We start from the raw sequence: 27,488 nt of genomic DNA on the forward strand, positions 1-27,488 counted from the left end.
TAATGTTCATAACAATAAGAATTTCCTGACTCAGAAAACAGATTCTGTGCTTCATTTTATTTTATTTGTTAGCAATTGTTGATTTTTTTATGCTGCTCATTAAACTCCATGCAAAGACAAGTAGCCTGACTTGTATAAGTTATGAAAGCAAAATAAACAATATTTTGCTCTTCCCAGAACTTGCTAACGCCACATATACCAAAGAAACAAGAGTGTCACTGAGTGTGAGGCTGGGGCTTTCATCGTCACATTGCACTACAGTTAAAGCCAATCTTGATTAAAGTTTCTTGTTTGTGTTCTCATCACAAGGCACCATACTCCACACTAAAAAGTTGAGAAGTCAGCCAAGTTGCCATTTGCCTTTCATTACTGTCTTAAATCTTGGAAGTTTAGTTCTCCAAAGACCAAACAGTACCACTTGGAATTATAATGCGTTATGTAACCAAGTCCATTACCTAAGAAAGGAAAAGCTAGAGTGACAGCTGCCTACCTGTGCCAAATGACCTACAGGTGCTTTAACTTCACTCAATTTATTTTCAGGACCTCTCAGTTGCTATTTCTCAAGAGTTGCCTGGAAGCACCACTTTTTCTAAATCTATAGAGCTCTTAGAATGTGGGTGTAATTCTCCTCTTACTTGGAGTATACAGCAAACAGACAAAGTCAGCGTCTTTGGTGGTACAAGAGTGATACAAACAAAATAAACATAAAATGATTTGCAGTTGGAGAAATAATGACCTATTGGTTATGGAAAAAAACAGATACATAAAAAATACAAACAGTAATGAAGTATATAAATTAAAAATATTCATAGCACATATAAACAAATGGGTTAGCTCATATGTGAAATAATAAACTGAAGAAAATATGTTCCATTTTTACTTCTCTACACCCATCAAAGTTAATATTGCATAAAAGTATTTGGTATTTTGATAATCTAATTTGTAAAGAAGACCTTTGCATACTTTTCTGTGCCCTTTTTTTTCTGATAGGAATTTTCCTACACACATTTTACTTATATCTCTGTCAATAGTTTCTGCAGGTCAGTGTGACAATAAATTTATTTTCTCTTTAACAAAAAAGTATGCAAAACAACCTAAGTTTTAAGGAATAAAGAAAAGATGGTGCAGATACATAATGGAGTACTCTTCAACCACAAAGAATGAGATCCTGTCATTTGCACCAACATGGATGAAACTGGAGGTCGTTATGTTAAGTGAAATAAGTCAGGCACAGAAAGACAAACTTTGCATGATCTCACTTAAGATTACTTAAAACCTTAGGTAATCTTTTCATCCTGACTTTGTGGGAGCTAAAAGTTAAAAGTTCATAGAACTCATGAAGATAGCACGTAAGAGTGATGGTTACCAGAGGCTGAGAAGAGAACTCGGGATGCGGGGAGAGAAGTGGAGATGGTTAATGGTTACACAAATATACCAAGAATAAAAAAGACATAGTACCTGTCAGCACAACAGGGTGACTACAGTCAACGATAATTTATTGCGCATTTAAAAATAACTAAAAGACTATAATTAGATTGTTTGTGACACAAAGAAAGGATAAATGTGTGAGGTGATGGATACCCCATTTATCCTGATGTGATTATTATTCATTGAATGCCTGTATCGAGATATTTCATGTACCCATAAATATATACACCTACTATGTACCCACAAAAATTAAAAATAATTTTTTTAAAAAGAGAGAAAAACAGGTGTGCTATTTTTGAAAAAAAAAACTTTAAATAAGTTCTTTAATTATTTAAAGATTTAAATTTAGTTTATTTATGAGGAAATTGATACAGAAAGTTTATTAGGTATACTTTTCTCAATGTATTGACATGGTTTTACTTCTCTTTAGGCATGTTGGAGTATGAGTCATTTAAACACTCAGATGGTGTGATATTCTAGATGATATAGTGACAAATATCTTTTTAAACAAAAATCTAGTTAGTGCTTAGCGTTGTGAGGGAAGTGCTGAACTGAAGGCAGAGAATTGGATTCCATTTTCAACATATGCATTTAAGAAGTAGTTGTATATTATATTCTTTAGAGTCTTTCCAGTTTCATGTCTCAGTAATTTAAAATGTGTAAAGTATGATTTCTCTTCTTAAAGAGATGAAATCTAAGTGACACACATACTTACAGATTTTCCCCATCACCTTCCCACTCATGTCATTTTTCTCTCACTAAACAGATTACATAAGTTTACTTTTTACCCTGATTTTGAAATTGTCAGTACTTTGTAACCATATTATTTTAATTTTGTAGGGAATTAGATTATTTTATATTCTCTCTACCGGAGTGGGAAAGAGGTAGGAGAGATAGGAAACATCTTTTCAAAAACTAGATCAAAGCTAAACTGGTATATTGACACTGACCAGGTCCCACCTGCATCAGGGTTACAAAGAACATAGATGTTCTCTGCTAAGGACCTATCAGGTAAGAATGACTTGAATTCACATGTAGTGTGCAAGTGAATATTTGCAAATGTGAAGATTCCATAAAATGTTTTTGATCTTATGTATATGTATATGGAAAATTGATCTTATCTCTTTATACTAGAGATCAATAAACTGTCAAAGCAAGAAATGCAATACCCTTTGATATAACTATCCGAATGTTTGTAAATTGATGTTAACTTTTTCAAGTTAACAGCATCTGTGGTTTTGACTATCACTGAGAAGATTGAGAATGTACTGATAATAAAATATTGAATGCTATATAATTCTGTAAATAATGTAATTTGTTTTAGATATATTTTCCACAGGCATAATATCTTTTGTCTGCCTCCATTTATACTCAAAAGTATTCATCAGATATCAATTACTTTCTACAAACATTTCACATTAAATTTTCTATTTGATTAATCAATTTGTTTCTTATATCCACTTTTACATTTTATAGCTTTTGCCTTTATGAAAGTTCTTTGAAAGCTGCAAATCCTAGTTTCTCCATTCAGATTTTGTGGTTTTGCTGTGGGTAGTTTGTATTGTTGGTATAAATTTGTGTTGTTTATTTTTACCTTTAATACTCATTCTGAGTCCTCTTATATAATTGAAAACTTCCATAGCTTTCTAGGATAAATCTATTATAATACTATTTAATAGCCCTCACCAACTCTAAGATTTACTTTAGTAAAAAAGGATTGTATATCTAAAACTGGGATCCATTTTAGAAATGATGTTGTGTTATAATTTAATTTACCACATTTTTTTTTCATAGTGACACATAAAATGATGGTACATTTGAGATTAACTTTTTTTAGAGTCAATGAAAGAATAATTTAATTTTCCATATACATATACATTTGCTTTTGACATAATGTACAAATTTACTATTGCAGAGAGCAAATGAAGATCAAAATAACAGGGACAAAGTACACTCAAGATCACAGCACTGGGCACAAATTTCTGTATGTCATTTTCCCCATTTGGCTTCAGTTCAGCAGCTAGAAGAGATTTGTTCCCTCTCCTATCATGTCCTTCCTGTTCCACTCAAACTCACCTTAACTAAAATAATTAACTAACTAATTAGTCATATGCTCAAAGGAAATCACCTTTTGCAACCTACTAGGACTCTTTTCTTTTCTTCTTTTTTTCCCCCTTCTTTAACTATCACATTTAAAAGAAGTTATTGTTTCCCAACCCAATGCCTAACACAGAACATGAGCAAAATAAATGCTAATGAAAAAATCGATGTACATGAAAAAAAAGCCCATGAATAGGCAGATTCTATTCTCAAAATGTAAGAGATTAAAGAAACCGGTAGTTTTCCAAAGCAAGGGGTTTTGTGCATTTATAACCTAAGATGTCAGTCTGAAAATACCATGTCATCTCAATATTTTGCAAGTATTCTGGATCATTTGTCCCTGAATAATTGTGGACAGAAACAACTAGACCTAAACCTTGAGAAAAAAATTGGAGAAGTGGAAGACTGATAAACAAATTTAAAATTATAAAAGAAGAAAAGAAAAAGTAATGATGATAATTATAATGATTTGAGAAATACACAAAGTAAATTTGTATATAATATTAGAAAGTGGTGTTCAGGGTTTATGGAGTAGCTGGAATTCATGAGGAAAATACTAGAGAATAGGAAGATGTTCAGAGATGGAATACCAAAAATCTTCATAGGGTCCCTATGAAGTTTTGGCCAAATACCATTTTTTAGTATATACAGGGCAAGATTTTACAAGGACTAGAGCAAAACAGCTACTGGCTGACTGTGTGAGAATACTGATTCCAGAGATGATACGGTATGGGGAAAAATTAGAATCCCAACCATCCACAATGGAGAGAACTTTCTAAATATCTTGGACATTCAGTTGAAAGTATGGAGAGAATATGTTTGAGAAGCGAGATTACACTGAAGGTTATGCTAGTCACAACCAAATAAAGTCTTACAGCCTTAAAGCAAGCCTCAATGGGATCAAGCTGATCCGCCATTAATTTAACTGCCCCTAGTGCAAAGCTCAATGATCTTCATGGGAAGATAAGAAAATCCAGACTCTTGATAACAGCATCCACAAACTCCCTGCAGATAATAAAACATTACTGTATATGAGAAGACATAAGGAAATATAACGTGATTATGAAAAATAACAGACAGAAGTAACAATCACAGTGATGACACAGATTCTGGAATTGGTAGATAACATTATTTAAAGTTGGCATAAATAGATGAAGGGATAAAAAATGTATATTTCAAGATGCTAAAGAGCCAAGTCATCAAGAATTCATAATACTCCTCTTTCATATGCATCAAATAATAAAGTTTTAAACTACATGAAGAAAAAAGCATATTAAATAAAGAAAAATATTGACAAATTCACAATTATTATTGATATTTTAAACATTCCTCTACTGGTAATCAATAGAATAAGTTAACTGAAATATCTGGAAGAGTATAAAAGACAATTTAACCTAATTGACGTTTATGGAATACTACATATTTCAAAGTGCACATGTAGTATTTATTAAGAGATCATACACTGGACAACAGAAAAAGTCTCAATAAATGTAACTTCATTAGATTCATGCAGGGTATGCTTTCAGACCATAATAAAATAAAATTTAAAATTAACACAAAGCTATTGGGAAAATTTCAAAATATTTGGAAATTGAGAAATACATTTCTAAATAATCTATACATCCAAAAAGAAAATGCAAAGATAATTATAAAATATATTTGAAGTATGTGATGATGAAAACATAACAGGTCAAAATTTGTGTGATACTGCTAAAATAATGCTTACGGAAAAACTTACAGTTCTCTTTTTTGAAGAAAAGAAGTTCTAAGCTTCAACATTAGCTAGAAAATAAAGACTAAATTAAATGCTAATACATAAAAAAAGAATAAAATAATAAACATTTAAGTGGAATTGGGGAAATAGAATATAAGCAAACACTAATCAGCAAAGCCAATGCTGATTCTTTGAAAAGATTAATAAAATTTAAAAACTCATAACTAGACTGATCAAGAATATAAGAGAAAAAAACAAATATTAGTATTAGGAATAGTGAGGATAAGGGTAAGGAAACTGAAGACATTATAATAAGATAATACTATTAAAAACTTTATGCTGGCTGGGCACAGTGGCTCACACCTATAATCCCAGCACTTTGGGAGGTCGAGGTGGGTGGATCATGAGGTCAAGAGATGGAGACCATCGTGGTCAACATGGTGAAACCCTCTCTCTACTAAAAATACAAAAATTAGCTGTACATGGTGGCACACGCCTGTAGTCCCAGCTACTCGGGAGGCTGAGGCAGGAGAATTGCTCGAACCCAGGAAGCGGAGGTTGCAGTGAGCCGAGATCGAGCAATTGCACTCCAGCCTGGGTAACAAGAAGCAAAACTCCGTCTCAAAAAAAATAAAATAAAATTATGCCAAAACCTAGACAATTCAGATGAAATGCAAAAACTCCTTTGGAGGGAAAAACACAAATTGCCAAAACAGATACAAAAAGTTAAAAAATCTAAATAGCTCCGTATTTGTTTGAATTTGTTATTAATAGCTTTTCCTCAAAAACATCTCCAGGCCAATCTCTGAGGAATCCCACAAGCACTTAAGGAAGAAATAAGACTAATTATATTCTTTATTTCCTTTCAGGAAATAGAGGAAGAGAAAGAAAGAACACCTTCCAACTCATTTTATGAGACTAAGATAATCTTAACACTTAAACCTGATAAGAACAGTACAAAAATTTTTTTCACATACCAATAACTCTTACGAACATAGACACAGAAAAACCCTTACAAAATACAAGAAATTTAAATGTCACAATCTATAAAAAAGAAAATATAACCAAGTGAAGTTTTGTACAGGAAGGCAAAGTTGGTTCAACATTTAAAAATCAATTAATTGTTGATTTTAACTATATAAACACAATAAAAAGGGAAAATAATAATCATCTCAATAGATGCAGAAACAGCATTTGAAGAAATTCAAAACCTATTCATGATTTTTGAAAACTTAACAAACTAGGAATAGAAACTCTATTTACATATAATATTATTGCTTATGTAGAAAATCCCTAAGAACAAAGCTGCTAGAAACATTAAGTGGATTTAGCAAGGTTGGAGGTTACCAGTAGGTCAAATACAAAAATCAATTGATTTCCTAGATTTTAGCAATGCACAATTAGAAAATATAATTTAAAACCTCAATATTACATATAACTAAATAAGGAAGAAAATATTTAAAAAGAAAATGTAAAAACTACTATATATAAATAGCATTAAAAATCACAAAGTAAAATTCATAGGGATAAATTTAATAAAATATGTACAAGAACTTCTCACTGAAAACTACAAATCATTGCTGAGAAAAAAATTAAAGGACATTTGATCTAACAGAGAGATATACTATGTCCATGAATCAGAAAACTCAGTATTGTTAAAATGTTATTTTTTTCCCCAAATTGATCTGTAGACTTAAGATAGCCCCAATCAAAATCCCAGCAGGTTTTTTAAAGGTTTGTTTTTAGAAAATGGCAATCTGATTTTAAAATACATATGAAAATGGAAAATATCTAGAAAACCCAGTCTTGAAAAGGAGGGTAAGATTAAATAGTGGACACTATTTAATTTAAAGATACTCTGTAAAGCTACAATAGTCAGTAGTGCTAGCATAATGATAGACAAATCTGTCAAAGGAAAAGCATAGAAATTTCAGAAATAGACTCATACTGACTTTTTAACACAGGAACTGAAACTATTCAATAGAAGAAAGAAAGCCTTTGTTTTGAATAACCAGTGCTGGAACAACTCGCTATCTATTGAAAAAAATTAACTTAAACCTCTATTTCATACAAAAATTAATTAAATTTGTATTATAAACCTAAAAGAAAAAATAAAATGTTTAATAGATCTAGGGAAAAAAAAGGGAGACATTCTTTACTAACTTGAGTTGGCAAACACTTCTTAGGAGACAAAAAGCACTAATCTTTAAAAAAACAAAACTGAACTTTATTAAAATCAAAAACTTCAGCTCATCAAGAGGTACTACTAAAAAAATTAATAAGCAAGTCGCAGACTAGGAGATAATGTTTGCAAAACATGTATCAGACAAAAAAAAAGTTATGTCTAGAATAAAGAAGTCCCACAAATCACTCATTATAAAAGGAGTTTAATTTGCAAAAGACTGAAAAAATTTGCAAAAGATTGAAAAGAAGCTTTATAATGGAAAATACATAATAAGACATGAAAAGTGGGCTTAACATAGTTAGTCATCAGGAAAATTAAAACTGAACCCAAAATACAATACCACTACACCATTTACTAGAATGGCTAAAATTAAAACAATGACAATATCAAGGGTTGGTGAGAATGTGGAACAACTAGAACTCACATTGCTAGTGGAAGGGTGAAATGTTACAAACATTGGAAAACAGTTGTGTAGTGTCTTATAAAGTTAAATGAATACCTACCTATGTCACATTAATTTTTCTATGTATTTATCCAATACTAAGGAAAATATATATCCACAGAGATTCAGACAAGAATGTTCATAGCAACTTTATAATGTCATCACACACTCAGGATAATGTTCAGTTCTATCAAGGCTTTTGGTTTTGCTGATCTTAATGCATTTCATGCAATCAATGAACACACATTTTAAAAACACTGTTTTTTCTCTAAATAATTAGGCTTTTGTTATACTTTTCTTTCACTCGGTAAACACTAAATGATCTTACTGTGGAGACTCTGATCAGTGACTACAATGAGATTGTTTTTAGTGAGGGCATTAATCCCTTTTCTGAGTTATTAAACCTTGTCCACATATTCTGCAGTTTGGTAATAGACTACCTGCCATTGAAATATCACTTTCTGTGTTTTTGAGCTTGGGTAGCTTTTTTCACCTCTGTGCTTGCTTTTTTTTCTGTGCTCTCAGTGTGGGATTGCTTTTTCTTTTCATGCCTTTCCCATCAGTTCAACAAATAGTTACTGTCTGCCTATTATGTGTCAGGTGCTGAGTGGCACTATGTAAGATGTTAAGCAGGGGAAAAAAGAAAGAAAGAAGAAAAGAAAGAAAGAAGAAAGAGAGAGGGAGGAAGGAGAGGAGAGGAGAGGAGAGGAGAGGAGAGGAGAGGAAAGAGAAAGAAAGCCGCCATACAGAGGCCTTCTTCCTCTTTGAAATTATACTCTGGTGTATTTAGGTTCAGACTATAACTAAATAACCTAACAGGTTTGAGTATAATTAGAGCTGTGAAACAGCACAACACAACACAAACATTGGAAAGAAAAGTTAACTGGCACATGAGAGCATTTAACAAACAGATTTCATGTTCAATATAAGAAGGAGATTTTGTCTGATGAGATAAATTTTGAACTGTAATCAAGAGGATTTGTAAACACAAAGTAGGAAATACAGATGAGATGCTGGATGGAATAAGTTTCAGACGGTGGGAGTTGTATCTTACGCCAGGTGGGGAGCTCCACAAAGGAGCTACAGGAAGGCCAGGGCAGTTAGAGAGCACAGAGCAAAGAGCAGCCCAGGACAAGCTCAAGTTAGAGAGAGAGCATGCTATATTTTAGTCTTTGTTCTCAAACAGTGGGAAGCCTCCAAAGGGTTTTAAGCATGTGTTAGAAAGAAGAAACAGTTTTTGAAAACATTTGGGTTTTGAAATCGTCACTTTAGCAGTCAGTTCTTCAGAGTTCTTTTATACCATTAAACCTTTCCCCTCAAGTGGAGGTGATTTCCGTCTGCTATGAACACCATAGCCATTTTCTGTATCTCTTATGAAATCTTTAGAATAGTTTTGTCTTGTACCATTGCATACTTGTTTTATCACTTTTACACTATAAACATTTTGAAGGTGGGGAATTCTTATATCATTTAAAAATGTTCTGCTGTACTCAACAGGGTAGTGAGGTCTCAATGCATTTGTTGCTGAATCTATGAGAAAAAGTAAGGGGAAAGGTATGATTTACGCTTACCCAATGACCAAACACAGGATGAGCCAGGGCATTCCATACTTAGGGTGATCAGTGTTGCAGTGAAGATAAAACATATGACAGTGAAGTCAATTGTCTCTCAAGAGAGATCTGTTGGCTGCCTGACAGACCCCCACAGACAGGAAGATCATTGCACCATTGTCTCATTTCAGTTCAACTTTGGTGGTCTGAGATTTTTAATACAGGTACACTGAGAGGAAATCAGAACAGGAATTGATGACTCCCAGCAACTAAACACAGAAACAACTTTAAAACAACTTTATTTTTTGAAAATGTATTTATTATACTTTAAGTGCTGGGGTACATGTGCAGATTGCGCAGGTTCGTTACATAGGTATACATGTGCCATGGTGGTGGTTTGCTGCAACCATCGCCCTGTCATCTACATTAGGTATTTCTCCTAATATTATCCCTCCCCAATACTCTCACCGCATACCCTGGTGTGTGGTGTTCCCCTCCCTGTGTCCTTGTGTGAAACAACTTAAGAAAAAAGGATGCTATTCTTATTTACAGAGAACAACACAATTATGAAGGGAACTAGATACTTGTGTTTAGTTATTAGCAAATTTTCATGTAATAAGTGATTATACCCAGGAATCCAAATTATATGCAGAATATTACAAGAAACAGAATGAAGGAAGTTAATTGCTTCCTCTCAGTGGCCAGAGTTATTAAGCTATGTCATTAGGATTATGCCAAGGACCACATAATCATATTTGTTGGCCAAGGCAAGCTTTTTCTGGTTACTGCTGGGGACACCCTGAGAAATTTTCCTTACAAACTTTTTTTTCTCCTGGAAAGAGAAACTAACTCTATTTATTTATTGATAGATTTTTGATACGGGGTCTGGCTCTGTCACCCAGGCTGGAGTGCAGTGGCACAATCTTGGCTCACTCCAACCTACACCTCCTGGGCTCAAGTGATCCTCCCACCTCAGCCTCCTGAATAGCTGAGACTACAGGCACGTGCCACCATGCCCGACTAATTTTTGCAGTTTTTGGTAGAGACAGGGTTTCACCATGTTGCCCAGGCTGGTCTCGAACTTCTGAGATCAAGCAATCTATTCCCCCCACCTTCTCAAAGTGCTGGAATGAAGGCGTGAACCTGGCCATGTGTTATATTATTTTCTTCAGTGTGTTAAAAGTTTCCGTTAGATTATGGCTAAGCCTTGAACTAAGGGGTATATATTTAAAAAATCATTTAAAACAATGCCCAATGAATAATTATCTGATTTATTTAAGGTAATGTATTGAATACCTAGTCTCTGGTCCAATATAAATTAATTTAATAATTTAGCTTTGAGAGGCAATCTTATTTCTTCACTTTCATGTTCTTGAGCACAGAGAAGTTCCCTCCTTATTCCTTATTAGGAGCAAGCATGGCATTGTGAATAAGCATAGCAGTCAAACAGGCAATATTTCCCAAATAGTGCAATGGATTGTTCTAATAGTTTAAAAGATTTAATTAAGAATCCTACTGTGCCTAAATTACCTCCCTCCAACTGCCACCAAATAAACTCAATCTTTATTAGGAAGCCTCTCAGTAGGAACATAAGTTTGTCAGAGCCCACAGTTGTAAGTTTCAATTTTATGGAAGTTAAATTTGTACAATTTATGAAATATCTGTCTGGTAAGAGTGTCAGCACACTCCAAGATCGATTAGAACAAGCTTGTTTAATATCGTTCAATTCTATAAGAAACTAGCAATTACCTACAGATATGTGTTAACATATTCCATGGTTATGAATTTGTAAATTTTGTCTTTATATATTTTGGGTTTATTTTATTAGGAATACTATAAGTGTAGGATTGTTAGATATTCCGAGACAATAGTATCAAAACCCTGTTATCCCGTTGACCCCAATAACACATTTTGCCTTAAAGGCTGCTGCTAAAATTCACACACATTTTTTGGTCTATCTTTTATTGTTCTTGTACTTCCAACTTGTCCTTATGTTTTCAATATGTTTCTTATAGATGGCACAAAATTACTTTTTAACTTTTATTCCATGTTTAGGGATACATGTGCAGGATTGTTCTATTGGTAAACTGTGTGTCATGGGGGTTTGGTGTACAGATGAGTTAGTCATCCAGGTAATAACTACAATACCTAATAGGTATTTTTGCTCCTCTCCCTCTTCCTACCCTTCGCCATCAAGCTGGCCCTGGTATCTGTTTTTCCCTTCTTTCTGTCCGTGTATTCTTGTTTAGCTCCCACATAGTAAGTGATAATATGTGATATTTGGTTTTCTATTCCTGCATTAGTTTGCTTAAGATAATGGTCTCCAGCTTTGTCTATATTACTGCAAATGACACGATCTTATTCTTTTTAATGTTTGTATAATATTTCATGGTGTATATGTACCACATTTTCTTTAATCAGTCTACATTAACAGGTATTTGGGTTGATTCTATGTCATTGCTATTGTGAACAGTGCTGTAATAAACATACATGTACATGTATCTTTATGGTAAAAATAAATTATATTCCTATGTGTATATACTCAATAATGGGATTGCTAGGTTGAACTGTAATTAAGTTCAACTGTTTTAAGTTCTTTGAGAAATCACCACACAGCTTTCCACAATGGCTGAACTAATTTACACTCCCACCAGCAGTGCATAAGCATTCTCTTTTCTTAGAACTTTGCCAGTGTTTGTTATTTTTTGACTTTTTAATAATTACCACTCTGGTGTGAGATAGTATCTCATTGTGATTTTGACTTGCATTTCTCAATGATTAGTGGATACTGAGCATTTTTCCTAGGCTTATTGGCTGCATGTACATCTTTAGAAAAGTATCTGTTCATGTCCTTTGCCCACTTTTTAATGGGGTTGGTTTTTTTTTCTTATTTGTTTAAGTCCCATATTGATGCTGGATATTAGACCTTTGTCAGATGCAAGGTGACAGTTAGACTTTTGGAGTCTCTAACATGAAACCTTTGCCAGTTCCTATGTCCAGAATGGTATTGCCTAGGTTTTCTTTTAGGGTTTTTGTAGTTTGAGGGTTTACATTTAAGTCTTTAATATATCTTGAGTTGATTTTTATATATGGTGTAAGGAAGTGGTCCAGTTTCCAATTTCTGCATATAACTAGCCAGTTGTCCCAGCATGATTTGTTGGGAACTCCTTTCTTCATTGTTTATTTTTGTCCAGTTTGTCAGTGATCAGGCAGTTGTAGGTGTGAGGTCTTATTTCTGGGTTCTCTATTTTGTTCCACTGGTCTGCATGTCTGTTCTTGTACCAGTACTGTATTAGTCTGTTTTTACACTGCTGATAAGACATACCAAGACTGGACAATTTACAAAGAAATTTAATAGAGAACTCATAGTTCCACATGGCTGGGGAAGACTCACAATCATGGTGGAAGGCAAGGAGAAGCAAGTCACATCTTAGATGGATGGTAGCAGGCAAAGAGAGTTATGCAGGGAAAGATGGAGATCTTATAAAGCCATCAAATCTCATGAGACTTATTCACTATCATGAGAACAGCATGGGAAAGACCTGCCCCCCTTGAATCATTTACCTCCCACTGGGTCCCTCCCATAACACCTTGGAATTCAAGATGAGATTTGAGTGGGAATACAGCCAAACCATATAAAGTACCACATTGTTTTGGTTACTGTAGCCCTGTAGTATAGTATAGTATAGTCAGGTAACCTGATGCCTCCAGTTTTGTTCTTTTTGCTTAGGATTGTCTTAGCTATTTGGGCTCTTTTTTTGGTTCCATATGATTTTAAAAGAGTTTTTTCTAGATCTATGAAGCATGTCATCTGTAGTTTGATAGAAATAACATTGAATCTATAAATTGCTTTAGGCAGTATAGCCATTTTAATGGTTTTGATGCTTCCTATCCATGAGTATGGAATGTTTTTTGTTTGTGTCATCTGATTTCATTGAGCAGTGTTTTGCAATTCTCATTGTAGAGGTATTTTACCTCTACATGGTTAACTGTATTCATAGATATTTTATTATTTTTGTGGCAATAGTGAATGGGATTGCATTCTGGATCTGACTGTCACCTTGGATGTTGTTGGTGTAAGGGGATGCTACTGATTGTTGTACATTGATTTTGTACCTGTAACTTTGCTGAAGTTGTTTATTGGATCAAGAAGCTTTTGCCTAGAGACTATGGAGTTTTCTAGGTGAAGAATTATGTCATCTACAAACAAGGATAGTTTGACTTCCTCTCTTTCTGTTCAGATACCTTTTATTTCTTTCTCTTGCATGATTGCTCTGGCCAGAACGACTAGTACTGTGTTGAACACAGTGGTAAGAGAATACAATTGCATTTTTTAAAATCCAGTCCTATAATCTAAGTCACAAAGTGTGATTTTCAAATTGTGGTCTAGAGCCCCTAAAGATCCCCAAGAATTTTTGATGGTGATGGGGTATTGTGAAGTCAAAACACTTTCCAAGTAATAGTAAGACATTATTTGTCTTTGTCACTGTCATTCTTTCATGTGCACAGTGGAATTTCCCAGAGGCTGGGTAATGTATGACAAGAAATTGAATGCAGAAGCAGGTATGCAAATCCAGCCAAACTGTAAAGCCACACATTAAAGAGATTTGTAAAAATACAAAACAGTGCTACTTTTCTTACTTAATACCATAGACCCAAAAAATCTGCGACAGGTCTCAGATTAGTTTAGAAAGTTTATTTTGCCAAGATTGAGGATGAACATCTGTGACACAGCCTCAGGAAGTACTGACGTCATGTGTCCAAGGTGGTCAGAGCACAGCTTGATTCCCAGCTTGAATTTTCCCTGCTTAGTGATTCTGGTAACCCAATATATTTTCCTTTCTCAATACATTTTTGTTTTGGGAAATAGTTATTTTCACGGAAATTACCATTTATGTCAACATATGATAAGTTTATTACTGTTGTTTTAAATAAATTAGTAAGTATTTAAATTTTTTTCTTTTAGTTTTTAATACAGTAAATTTTGATAGATGTGAAACCCATAAATAAAATCTACTTGAAGTCGTTACTAACTTTAACATTTTTTAAGTGTCCAGAATCAAAAATTTGAGAACCACAGCCTTAAAATTTTAAAGCCTTTAAAACTTTAAAATTTTTAAGCTTTAAAACAGATTAATTTTACACTGTTGACTCAGTGTATTTATCCTTCCTTTTAATTAGTAAAGGCCTAATGCATTGATTTCAATGACTCCATTTTATCTTGGCACTTGCGTGGTGATTTAACAGACGTAGAATGGCAGGTAATACAATCTGTCACTACTTTGAAGGTATATTCATTCCATTGTTGTCTAATTTCTTTATTGTAGTAAATTAGTTGGGTTGGCTGAAATTCTTGGTAATATAATCTTGATATTTTATTATCTGTTGACTTTATCTCACGGAGTAAGTGTTTTCTTATGTGCAGTGATTTATTTGTCTTCTTTGGGACCTAATAGCTGAACAGCCTGGAATGAGAGAGACAGTCACTCCAAAGACATTTTGTGGAAGCTCCCTTCAAGTGAGTGCTTTGGAGTTACCACTGATCTGAGACCACTTCTTTTTTTATTGTAAAATATACGTAACAAAATATTTATCATTTTAACCACTTGTAAGTATACAGTTCAGTGGCATTAGAGACATTTTCAGTGTTATAGAACCATCAGCATTATCTGTGCCCAAAATTTGTTATCATCTCCAACATAAGCACTGTACTCATTAAACAATAATTCTAATTCCCTTCTCCTCTCAACACTTGCTAACCTCTATTCTGCTTTCCATTCCTATAAATATGCCTATTCTAGATATCTCACATGAGTGGATTTATATAATATTTGGCCTTCTGTACCTACTTTATTTTACTCAATATTTTCAAGACTCATCCATGTTGTAGCATTTATCAAACTTTCATTCTGTCTGTGGCTGAATTTCTTTTAATTAAATTTGATTTTAAGTTCCAGGATACATGTGCAGGGCGTGTAGATTTGTTGCACAGGTAAATATGCCATAGTGGTTTGCTGCACCTATCAAGCCATCACCTAGGTATTAAGCCCCACATGCATTAGCTATTTTTCCTGATAAACTTCCTCCTCCACATCTCTGACAGGCTCCAGTGTATGTTGTTCCCCTCCATGTGTCCATGTTTTTTCATTGTTCAGCTCCCATTTATAAGTGAAAACATGCAATGTTTGGTTTCCTGTTCCTGTGTTAGTTTGCTGAGGACAATGGCTTTATTTTATTGTAGATACATATTATAGTTTGTCTATCTATTCGTCTTTTGATGGACATGGGTTGTTTTCACCTTTTGGCTTTTATAAACACAAATTGTAGTATACAAATATCTTTTTGTGTCCTTGCTTTCTATTCTTTTGGATGTACTCTTAGGAGTGGAATTGCTGAATTATATGCAAGATTTTGAGGACCTGCCAAGCTGTTTTCCACAGGAACGGCACCATTTCACATTCCCACCAGAATGCATGAGGGTTCCAATTTCTCCACATTCTCACCAACAATTGTTATTTTCTGTTTTATTGATTACAGTCACCTCAGTAGGTGTGAAATGGGGACCACTTCCTATGTTAATTTCTTGTCTTGGGTTTACCTGGACCTCCAGGTAGTTCATACTCAAGATCCAGACTTGTGTGAGGGCTGACTAATGCAAGTAATTCTCTGAGCATATAACTTTTTCCATGCAGTGCCTATGCATATCCCAACAAGCTTTTCCCCATCAGCTCATTGCTTCAGTGGGCAGATTTTTCTCAGAACCATTTCACTGAAGTGTAGACTTCCAAGAGTCCCAAATGAAGTGTTAGGATTCAATCTACTTCTCTCTTAGCTCCCTTTTTCCAGGCCTCCAACAAGATTGGGTGACAGATTTCCTGCTAGAGTTCCACTTGCTTAGTCTCCACACCACAAACCTGTTCCACATGCCCCCTTCATCTGTGACCCATGGAAATTTCCGTTACTTTGTTGCAATTTCAGTTACACTCTGAAAATATGTTCATTTTATTTTCCTTTCGGTGTGTGTGTTTTATTTTGTGTGGGAATATTTTCAGGTTACCTAATTCATCTATTGTCAAGTTATTCCCCCCGAAAATTATGTTCAATCTTCAGGCTTAATTTTCCAAAACCAATCATAACATGTGATTGGCAAATAGAAATATAGTTATGACTCTATTCATCTTTTAAAGATGTGCTCAATTCGTTAATAATAATGAGGGACTGTGTTAAAGGAAACATCCTGTCTTCCCTGGTCCACAAGGGGCGTGGTTTCAAAGGCAAGAACTTCCCAGTACCATGCCTCCATCCACCTCTCCATCAGGGAACCTAGAGTTCTTTGTCTAACTTTCCTGCACGTGGGCTAGGTTAAATTACAGGTGTACTCCTTTGTTTAAAAAAAAAAAAAAAAAAAAAGCCCTCGGAAAACTCTGAGAAGGGCCTCTGTTCAGGGCTGGACAGCCTAACCAGCATCAGAGTCGAAGATCAATCACTCCAAGGAAGCTTGAAAGAACTCCTCTCATTGAACAAGAGCATGAATGGGGTGGGAATAACTTCCAAGTTAAAACTTCACTGCACCTTACCTGTGCAGATTTCCCTCTCTGGGATCCCCTCCCACAACAACGTGGGAGCTGTCTTTCCCTCTCTACCTATGTGGATATCCCCTTCAGATTCCCCTCCCACCGCAGCGTGGGAGCTCTCCTCTCTCTCTCTCTCTCTCTCTCTCTCTCTCTCTCTCTCTCTCTCTCTCTCTCTCTCTCTCTCTCTCTCTCTCTCTCCCCCTCCCTCCCTAATAAATAGTCTTCTGCTAAACTCTTTGGGTCCCATATTTACTTGAACTGTACGCTCACCGCTCCGCCAGGGCCCCTTCCCCATTCTTGGGGCAAGGAAGCCCCAGAAACTCGGACTCACCAGGAACAGAATCAGATGGGGAGGGAGCTGAGTGCATCCCCCTTCCTATCAGGGAATTGGGAGAATCTTCAGACGCCTCTCCGCCCTCTTCTGCATCCAGAAACCCGGTTACAATAATATTTACAGATCCTTATATAAGTAGGTTGGAAATTAAATCATGATCAAAGCTTGGATTATTGACATATTGCAATATTTCTCTGAGTGAGTTTCATAAAACAGTTTCCAAAATAGACTAACATCTTAAATACGAAAATAGTTGTTCCAAGATCAAGTTAGTAAAATATTTTGTTAAGCTTGATTAAACATTTCTTCACTGCAGGATTTACATGTAATATATGTAATGCATATGTAAATACTGTATCTCTAAGAAAGCATTTCTCAAATTTATCTTCTTGGAGCATCATGTGGTACTAATATTCAAAGGCACACAACTTCTGGAAACCTTGACATTCATATTTAAAGATGAAATTTCTAACTTTTCCATCAAGTTATATAATCAGGCTGTTATCTCTGGATCATGACATATAAATGATTCAGAAGCATATGAATTAATGATAGGCTCTGATTCTTAGTAGCTACAGTATTATGATATCTTAAAGTTAAACTTTTATTTCTTTTTCATTTTGTTCTTACATAATCTCTGATACTTGTTTTTGTATATCAATAATTTTAATAAAATGCAAAATTGGAATACTTATCCATTTTGTTATGCAAGATTATGGGAGTATGGTAAAGGAACTAGAGATTTCAATACAGAAGGAAAAACACACACTTAAGAAATTAGTTTTCCATAGCAACAGAGGCCTATTTGCTCCATAGTGATTATACCAAAATAACTTATCTGAACACTCTGGACACTTCAAATTAATGGAAAAATTGAAGAGAACATTAAAGTCTCATTACCCTATATGGTGATTTATGGATTAGGTTTAATAGCCTAAATATTCTCCCATCTGCTTAGAAATATATCTTTAGAGGTTTAAAATTAATTTTAATAATTCCAGTTTTGAATGCAGCTTTTTACTAATCAAACTCATTAAAAGAATTTGCAGCACTTCTGTGGGAAAATCTCTAAAGTTTAACATAATTGAAATGAGCTCAGAAATATAAAAACAAAAGGACCCTGAAAATATATGTAAATATCAAAAGAATGGAAATTACTTCATAAAAAGTCAGATAATTTATTGTTTATTAAGGGACTAATTTTTTCCAGTTTGTTGGGTGTTACGTTTTTTACATTCTTCTCCTGACTTTTCCTACAAACTAGTCATGTTCCTGTTAATTAATAACTGTATCAAAATGTAGTCAAAACTAAAAACCTTAAAAAATCACAACATATTTGAGTAGAAAAAGTCCTCACAGGGGATCTACTGAGCCCATGTATTTACAGATAAGGAGACTGGCAGGTGAGGTAAAAGATTTACCCTGTTTACTGAGATTCTTTATCACACTGCTGAAAATTTTCAGTGATCGATGTATAAATAGGCCACTAATTCTCCCCCAAAATATTTCATTTGTATATGTGTGTATATACCACTGACCCTCCAAAAGTATAAATCTGAAACTACATAAATATCAGGCATTGAGCTACATGACCTACCAGTTATTCCCTCTAAAATAATTATATTTTCTTTCTTTTTCTCCATTTCTATACATTTCTATTTTTCTTTCAATCTCTTAGTTTCTGCATTGTTTAAATTTTATTAAATTCTATTCCCATAAATCACTAAAACTCAAAACAAAAATGGCCTTGTGAAAAATCTCATTTCATGGTAATTTCAACCAGGCAATAGCAAAGAATCCTAGCACTGGTCTAAAAGAATTCCATAACTGCAAAACGTATGACTTCAATTGTTCACAGTCCTTTAAAAAGTTAGTTAGCCCTCACACTAAGAATGTAGCTGTGCTTCAGAATTTTGTTTCTGTTTTCTTTGAACTCTTAAGATGGTAATAAGTATACCACCCTCTCAGGGCTATCAGGAGAATTGAATGAGATAATAGACCCAGAGTCCCTATCTCACAGTTGGGAGCACAGTAAGTGGTCAAAATAGATATTTCTTTACTTCTTTCTCTGCTTTGTAATTGCATCATTAATTCAATTCCATAAAGATACAAAAAATACATTTGGTTGAAATGTAATAAAAAATTTTAAAATAGATGGAAGACTTTGTAACCCACTTCAAATTATTTTCTCCAAGCTACTCAGGAATTCAAAAAGGATTGAGGAAACATAAGCAGAAAAGAAAAAGAAAGAATTTTCCTACCTTACTTGGGCTTACTTGGAAGAACTAAGACCCGTCAAACTAAGGATCGAGGGTTTGTCATGAGTGCTTAGTTTCTTTTTTATTTCTGGGAAGGAATCTGGGAGACAATTGGACATTCAGAGAGCACTCTGATGCAGGCATTTTTCCGTAGTCCTGATTTTATTCAGGTATTCAACATAACATTAAGCAGCTGCTGTGAAGTAGCCACTGGGATACTTGATGGTTGTCAAAGTTAATAAGAAACTAGTCATCTCTCTGTTAAAATAAGCAATTGTTCTCAGAAAGATGACACGTCTATTACAGCAATTAAACTCCATGTGGTAAATGAAATAAGAGAGAAATGAATAGGGTTGAATAATGGTGCAGGGAGACCTCAGCCTGCTTGGAGGTAGAAGGAGAAATTTGGCCTTGGTTTAGTCTTTTAGAAGAGTTGGCCAGTCCAAGAATTGGCGGAAATGAGAATATTCCATCTAAGGGCCTTTAGAGACAAGAGGTCAAGTAGTGCGAAATAGAAAAGTATCACTAGTGCAAAACTAGCAGACTTATGGAAACTTCCTGCTGTTATCGTGAAGTTCAATAACTTCTTTTTATTTTTTTGAGACGGAGTTTCGCTCTTGTTATGCAGGCTGGAGTGCAATGGCGTGATCTCGGCTCACCACAACCTCTGCCTCCTGGTTCAGGCAATTCTTCTGCCTCAGCCTCCTAAGGTGCTCAAAGAAGAAGCTTGTCAAATGTAAATTTAAAACAACACCAACAAATGATCAGATACAAATTCCCATACAGATTATTAAATAAACAAAGAAAATAATGTGACTGATAAGATGGTCAGAACTGGCTTCATAAGACCAGAAGCAGAAAAGAAGATGGATGAAGTATCTGAAATAAGAAAGATGTTGAGGTATTAGAGCTACAGGAAGAAAGCTGGAGTGGCCACAGAGGGAGGAGAGAATGTGGTTGAGCTATGTTTTGTACAGAATTAATCTTTTTTCAAGCCAAAAAGACAACAGAGAAAATACATATTTAATTGTGAAGTTAGTTGAATTTTTAATTTTAAGATGATCCCCTTTTATGTTTTAGATATTACTAGAAAAAAAATACAATCTAATTTCATATTAAGTTAGCTCAGGAGTTTGTAACCAGCTTGGCTAACATGGTAAAATCCTGTCTCTACCAAAAAAAAAAAAAAAAAAAAAAATTTACCTGGGCCTGGTGGTGAGTGCCTATAGTCCCAGCTACACTCAGGAGGCTGAGGCAGGAGAACGGCTTGAACCTGGGAGGTGGAGGCTGCATGAGCTGAGATTGTTCCACTGCACTTCAACCTGGGCAACAAAGTGAGACTGTATCTCCAAAAAAAAAATTAGCTCATTATTTTCTTCTCCTAACAAATTAATTACTAGTTTACTTAGATCGCAGTTTTTTCATAAACTATTTGAAATGTGATTCCGTTTGAGGAAAATTGATTTGCATATATATTTTCAGGGCCATACACCTATAAGAAATATATTTTATAATTCAACAATAATTTTTACTATGTTGTCACATTCCTTTTAACTGATAAAAATCAGAAGAGACCCTGAAATATACAGTCATACTCCAAAACTGGTTAGTCCTCTCAGGATTACCCAATTGTAAATAAGATTTGTTCCCTGTCATATAAAACAATACCAGTAAAAATTTAATGTATTTTTTTGTCATTTGAAAAATTAAATTTATTTCAAGAATAAGCAGGATGACCTAAATAGAAATACAAAAATACCTATTTCTATCCAATCTTTTACTTTTTAAAAAGCATAGGTGTTTATCATTGGAGAGATTAAATTAATAGTGGTAAAATATTTCAGCTGTTTCGAAGTGGTCAGATCCAAATTAACCAGTTTTTGAAAAACATGAATTACATGTTACATCGTTGTCTATTTGACTTTTCCCTTTTGTATATACTCTAGTTCAAGGTAGATAATCCTTTGCATTTTATGGAAGAAAAACATTAAATGGCATGCACAAATTAAATACTTAATAATTCTTTCATGATTGTTAAAGACTTACTGTTCTAATTCAATTTTTAATCTTAAAATGACTTGTGGTAATTAAATAGTAATTGAATTCCAGCACTGGAAGAGTTTATAATTCAGTCCAAATTTCTCATTTTATACATAATGTAAATGAAGCCCAGAGAAATTCAATGACTTGACTAAATTTTATAAACTAATACATAACACTTCTCTGACCTGCAAATTTTCTCTTCATACTCAAAGAAAATAATTTAGTCAAAAGTCACTTTTTCTGCCTCTAAATATGTATTGCCTGGTGGTTATCTTTTTAGAATAGATGGAAAAAGAAAAATATTTCACATTCAGTGTTAAAAAATAAAACAGTGTTTATTCTGCTTTAAACAGAAAAAAAGGCAGAAAATATATAAAACTTATTTTAAAAAATGAAGATCTATGATGCGTGTATTTAATACTAACAAATAGTTTCAATGGGGTCAATGCTATTTTCTGGCGATAGGCCATTGCAGGTTTTTTCAATTCTTGCCTATTATTACAAAACTTCAAAAATAATCTACCTTCATAATCATTTTCTATCTGCAGTCAAGGAATTTGCAGTTTACCTAACCCACAGAGTTTCTATATGTTGTTATTGCTGTTGTGTTATGGTAACATCATCAGTTTGAGGATATCCAGCCAAAGAATTGAGCCTCTGTCTTGACTTACCTTATATTCAGCAGGAGAAGTCAAATAGACAACTAGATACATTAAATCCAACTCTTGAAATATATGGCCACTTTCTAAGGTTGAAAAGAATTCTGCATTCACAAAGTAAAAAAAGGTTGTGGTTTAGAGGACTTTTTCAGAAGTCAGAGCTGAGGACTGAGAGGGAGGGCCTCCAGAGACCATCTCACTAATTAATCTCTCTGGTATCCAGAGGTTTATTGTCTCCATTGGCACCTATTTGTAGGAAGAAAATAATCCTGAAGATAGATTCATTTACAAGTTTTGTAATGCTGAACAATAAACCTAGTCATTACCCAATTTATCACCTATCTTTACTAAGAAATTACTTAACAGATTTCAGATGATGGGTGAATAATATATAAAATATTTAGATATTATGGCAAGTTATGAATTAAGAGTTTAATTATGAATATATGAAAGGAAAGTATTTTAATATTAAAAGATTATCTAAAATTACAGATTCTACAATTTCGTCGCCACTTGATCTTTTTAATCAAATTCAATTAATCTAAACTTAATAGAGCCACTTCAAATGGAAAAGTATTGCCCTAAAGAGACTTGGGTTTAAATGTTCTTAAGGTTAAAGGTATATTTAGAAATATGTTAATATTTCATGAAGCCAAAGTAGATTATAAATTAAGAGGAAAATTTTGGTTTGTCGAAACACTTTGTAATCTAGAAATCAAAATAATCATGTGGAATATTTTTACAACCAAAAATTTACAATACGGTTCATCTCTATTTTCTGAAGGACTAGATTAGCTCCCCCAGCAGTCACATTATTCTGCCATACATGTCTATTTTTGGTGTCTTCTATGTAGAAAATATGTTAACTTACTTTTCTGAGATAACATCCAGAGACAAAGAAGCATAAAATTTCATAGTCAAAATCTTTACTGTCTGATATAGCCGAAACAATATTTCTTTGAGTTGTCTTCTGGTCCCAAATAATATTTCTAGGAAAAAAACATGAGTCTTGGGGTCATCAAAAGCAGAAGAGCTAACATGTAAGACTCCTACAGAGTTTTTGAAATGTATTTTATTGATGAATTATATATATATGTTATATATATAATACATTTTATTATTTATTGTTTATATTCAGTACCTCTTTTAAAAAGAAATACATGTTATGCTTTCAATCTCAAATAGAGAAGACCAAATAAATCTTTCAGCTTTTGCTCTTACACTTGCCTTTTTCATGGTTCCATCTGCCTAGGACTGGTCTGGAGTTCATCTGTATAATACTCTGAGGCTCACTCAAAATCATCATACCCTTTGGCACTGAGTCCAATGGATGGGCACCTGGCCTAATCTGGGGAGTCGAAGGCAGGCTTCTCTTAGAAAAGGACATTTGAATAGAGATCTGAGTAGTAAGTCATAGATTAAAAAAGTAGGATTAGACTAGATAAGGAAGACTATTGCAGGTAGAAAGAACAGCCCTAAGGACACAAAAATAAGGAAGAAAGTAGCACAGAATGAACCTAGTCACAGGTGCCAAAGGCCACTGTGATGGGCTTTGTAGACCCTGTTAGTCAGAACTGGACATGGGGTAGGGAGGGAGAAGGATGATGAGAGGACTGCTAAATTTCTCACCATCTATGAAAAGTAGACAAAAACATCTATAACTTTGATTTCTGGGTAACTATTATCGATTTGAGAAGATTTTTGAAAAAAACTAAAAGAAATCTTTTACACATTCTGAAATGTCAGTGGATTTATACGAGTGATAAGAAAATCAGTAAATATGGCAGTAAGAAGAGAAATGTGTCATATGGCCAGGTAGCATAAGTATAAAAAGAGCAGGAGTATTTCCTGGAAATGGTAATAGTGAACATGAATAATGAGCCCATTATAGGCCCCTACACATGTGAGGAGAGATGTAATAAACAACTTCAGGTAAGGTGAGACAGTAGAGATAACATTTGAAGAAGTGGTTGAAAAGGTAGAAGACTCTTATGACAATAGAAAATGAGTTCTCTAAAAGAGGGATTTTAAAAGAAAATATGAACTAGATGAACAAATGAGAGGTAAAAAATATAGAGAGAAAAGATGACAGTATTGTGTGCTTTCATGGAAATGGTTTCATAGGGATGGGGAAGGCAGTGAGTAAAGTTGGGCTTTTCTTATAAGAGTAACTATAGGAAGTGTGGTAGAATTAGTCTACCATGCATCTCTAACCTCACTTTGTCACAATTGTCCCACCCATGTGAACTTCGTTTCTATCTCCACACTCCAATGAAACTGCTCTCTAAATTCACCAATGACTTCCATGTTGCTCAGCCCAGCGGATAGACTTAACATAATCTAACCATCAGCAGCCTTAAGCATACTTGACTATGCTCACTTTCCTTTCCTGTGTCCCTACTCTCATGAATTCACCACTGTTCCATGACTACTATTTCTGTTTCCTTTATTGACTTTTCCTCTTACCCTACTATCAGACTTCTTTCTCTTTTTTCACCCTTTTTCTGGATAATATCAACCAATTTCATGAGTTTAAATACCATTGTAATGATCCCCAAATTTGTATTTCCAGCCAAGACTTCTAGACTTTTCCTCTGAGTTTGAGTTACATTTATCCAACAGCTTACCTGACATCTTTATTTGGATGTCTAAAAAGCATTTCAAAATTAAATGATTATCCAATTCCTTTCACTTCCATCCTGCCTCTACCATCACAATACTGTCAGTAAATAGAACAAATAATTAAAATGAAAAACTAGCAAGTATGAAAGGCACACTCTGTGTCTCTTCTTGATTTTAATGAGAGATTTATTTTCTTTATTATAGTTATTAATGACTTTTAGTTATTACTTTTCAGTATGAGTCAAATAAGATTAACATCTCACAATAGCGCTGTTTGGTGACTTAGTAAACTAGAGCCACATCGAGCTTGCACCTTTTAGTTTGATTATTGCTCCATTATAATTACTACGTTTTATTCTGTTTATCATTATTAATCTTTTATTTGAAAGAAATCTTGTCCTTGTATAATTTCTCTCACATTTTTTTTCTGGAGAATTATCCTTTATAGCAGCGATGTAGAGGGATGTGGCTCATGGACTCCAGAGCCACACTGTCTGGATGCTCAGCCCACTTTCACATCTTTTCAGCCAAATGACTTGTCTCTGTTTCTTCATCTATGAAATGGAGGTGATATTGATATTAGCTACCTTGTGAAGATGATTTATTACATACAAAGCTCATAAAACTGTTTCTGACAAGTTGTCATAACTTATGCTTATTTATTACTCTTACTCAACCATACCATTGTTTCTCATATGCCAGGGGAGGAAGAAGCCTATGCTATCACCCACTTCAGTTGTTTTCAACTAGATATTATTTTCATTATTAACATTATCTTTATCTTACTCCTATATCTACAGTTCCTGGGGGAAAAATTAATAAACTGATCTTTTTAAAAAGGCAGACTATGTTGAGAAACAACAAACCCATTAAATAAAACATCAGCCCATCTTTTAGAAATCAAACCAATTATGTTGCAAAATAGTAAGACAATCAGGTAACTTGTTATACATTTTCAGACCTCACTTTGAGTAAAATAATTCTTTAGGAAGTTATTTATTCCAACAACACAAATTGAGTCTAATAAAGAAAAAAATAGAAAGTTACAAAATTGAATTGCATCATACTCCTTAGTTACAATATTCTTCTAATTTGAAAAAGATAAGTTTTAAATATTGTCTCTGAAAAAAAATTAAAAATTCCAAATATATTACAACATGAATTGATTAATCTCAAATCTAATTTCTAAAAATAAAAAAGTTATTTAAATAATATAATGTCAATCTCTGTACTTTATTTATTTTAGTTTCATTTTTAAAACCAAAAATTCTCAGGTTTTAAACATTGTATTATTGTTAGAATTGTTCATCAGGCAAGTTTTAAAAATTCATATTAAACTCTGCTAAAAACAGAAATTACAGGGCAGCCTTGAAAACATAAACTTACCAAGTAAGGTCCAAGGAACATATTAAGCAATGTTAGGCTCAGGTGCCATTTTAAAATAGTTTTGGCACAACAATTGGAAAAATTGAGAGCTCAGAACTGTGTCACACATAATGCCATAAGCTTTTATTTTTGCCTAGTGCATAGATGATAATCAGATGGATTGTTTTAATAAGAGTTCCATAAAAGAAAACCATAATATTTCTTCTAAGGTTTTATAAAATTTTTCTGGCTTTAAAAATGGCATAGAAGTGGTTCTCTGAATTATCTATCATTTATTACACTATAAAATACAAGTAATTTGAGTATGATGTTCTTCAACCTTGATAGCTTTTCCTTTTTAAAATGCATGTAAAATAAAGTTAGTGCTTTCATCAGACATATGAGGAGTAGCCAAAGCAAGTATAGTCTTATTGTATGTTTTAAGGAGTTCACAATTGCGATAAAGACATAAATCTTTCTCACGAAGGCAATAATCAATTAGAAGAGAATATGTGAAAATGTTTAAATGGAATATGGGCAGGGCACAGTGGCAAGCACCTGTATTCTTAGCTACTTCAAAGATGAGGTGGGATGATCATTACAGCTCAGGAGTTTGAGGTTTCAGTGAGCCATGATTGCAGCACTGCATGCCAACTTGGGTGATAGAGTGAGACCTTGTCTCAAAAATAAAATAAAATAAAGGAATAGGTGCTGTGTGGATACCATCAGTATTGTGACTAAATTTCATATACTTTTTCGTAGCCAAACACATTAGGATAATCAGTAGTCACGATTAAATGTAATAATCCTGGCCAAGATAATTTGCTTGTTGCCATGAGAATATTCTACACTCATTAAAGTAATTAATTATTAAAATAAATAAAAAACAGATGAAGTTACCAGATATGTTTTAATTTTAAATACTTGAATTGTTGTAGTAATTATTCTCCTCACAGTAAAATAATGGAACAGGTCTTTACCTATCACCTTATGAAGTAAAGAAAAGAAAACTTCTTAAAGAGCAAATTTAACAAACACCACCAACTTCAGTGTCTCAAAAGCTTCACTATAACTGCATGTTATAAAGACAGTAATTCACAAGAAAAAGAAGAGAGGTGATAACAGTAACAAATTCTTGGAACCTGAAAAATACAACGAGAATGCTTCTTCCAAAATATGCGGTAAATAAATATATACCATGGAATACTACTTGA

At 33.8% G+C, this 27,488-nt stretch overlaps 1 long non-coding RNA gene across 1 annotated transcript in view; it reads right to left on the minus strand.

Moving 5' to 3' along the window:
- Window positions 1-23,161: 23,161 nt before the first annotated feature.
- LOC103791883 (uncharacterized) overlaps window positions 23,162-27,488 on the minus strand; it is a 68,066-nt gene continuing 63,739 nt past the window's right edge. Inside the window, exons 2-3 of the long non-coding RNA XR_001910523.5 lie at window positions 25,328-25,463; window positions 23,162-23,276 (exon numbers count right to left, since the gene is read on the minus strand). This is a non-coding gene — a long non-coding RNA (uncharacterized LOC103791883). The remainder of the gene's footprint in view (window positions 23,277-25,327; window positions 25,464-27,488) is intronic.

This window comes from Callithrix jacchus, chromosome 3 (genome assembly GCF_049354715.1).
Source record: "Callithrix jacchus isolate 240 chromosome 3, calJac240_pri, whole genome shotgun sequence".
Classification (NCBI taxonomy): Eukaryota; Metazoa; Chordata; class Mammalia; order Primates; family Cebidae; genus Callithrix; species Callithrix jacchus.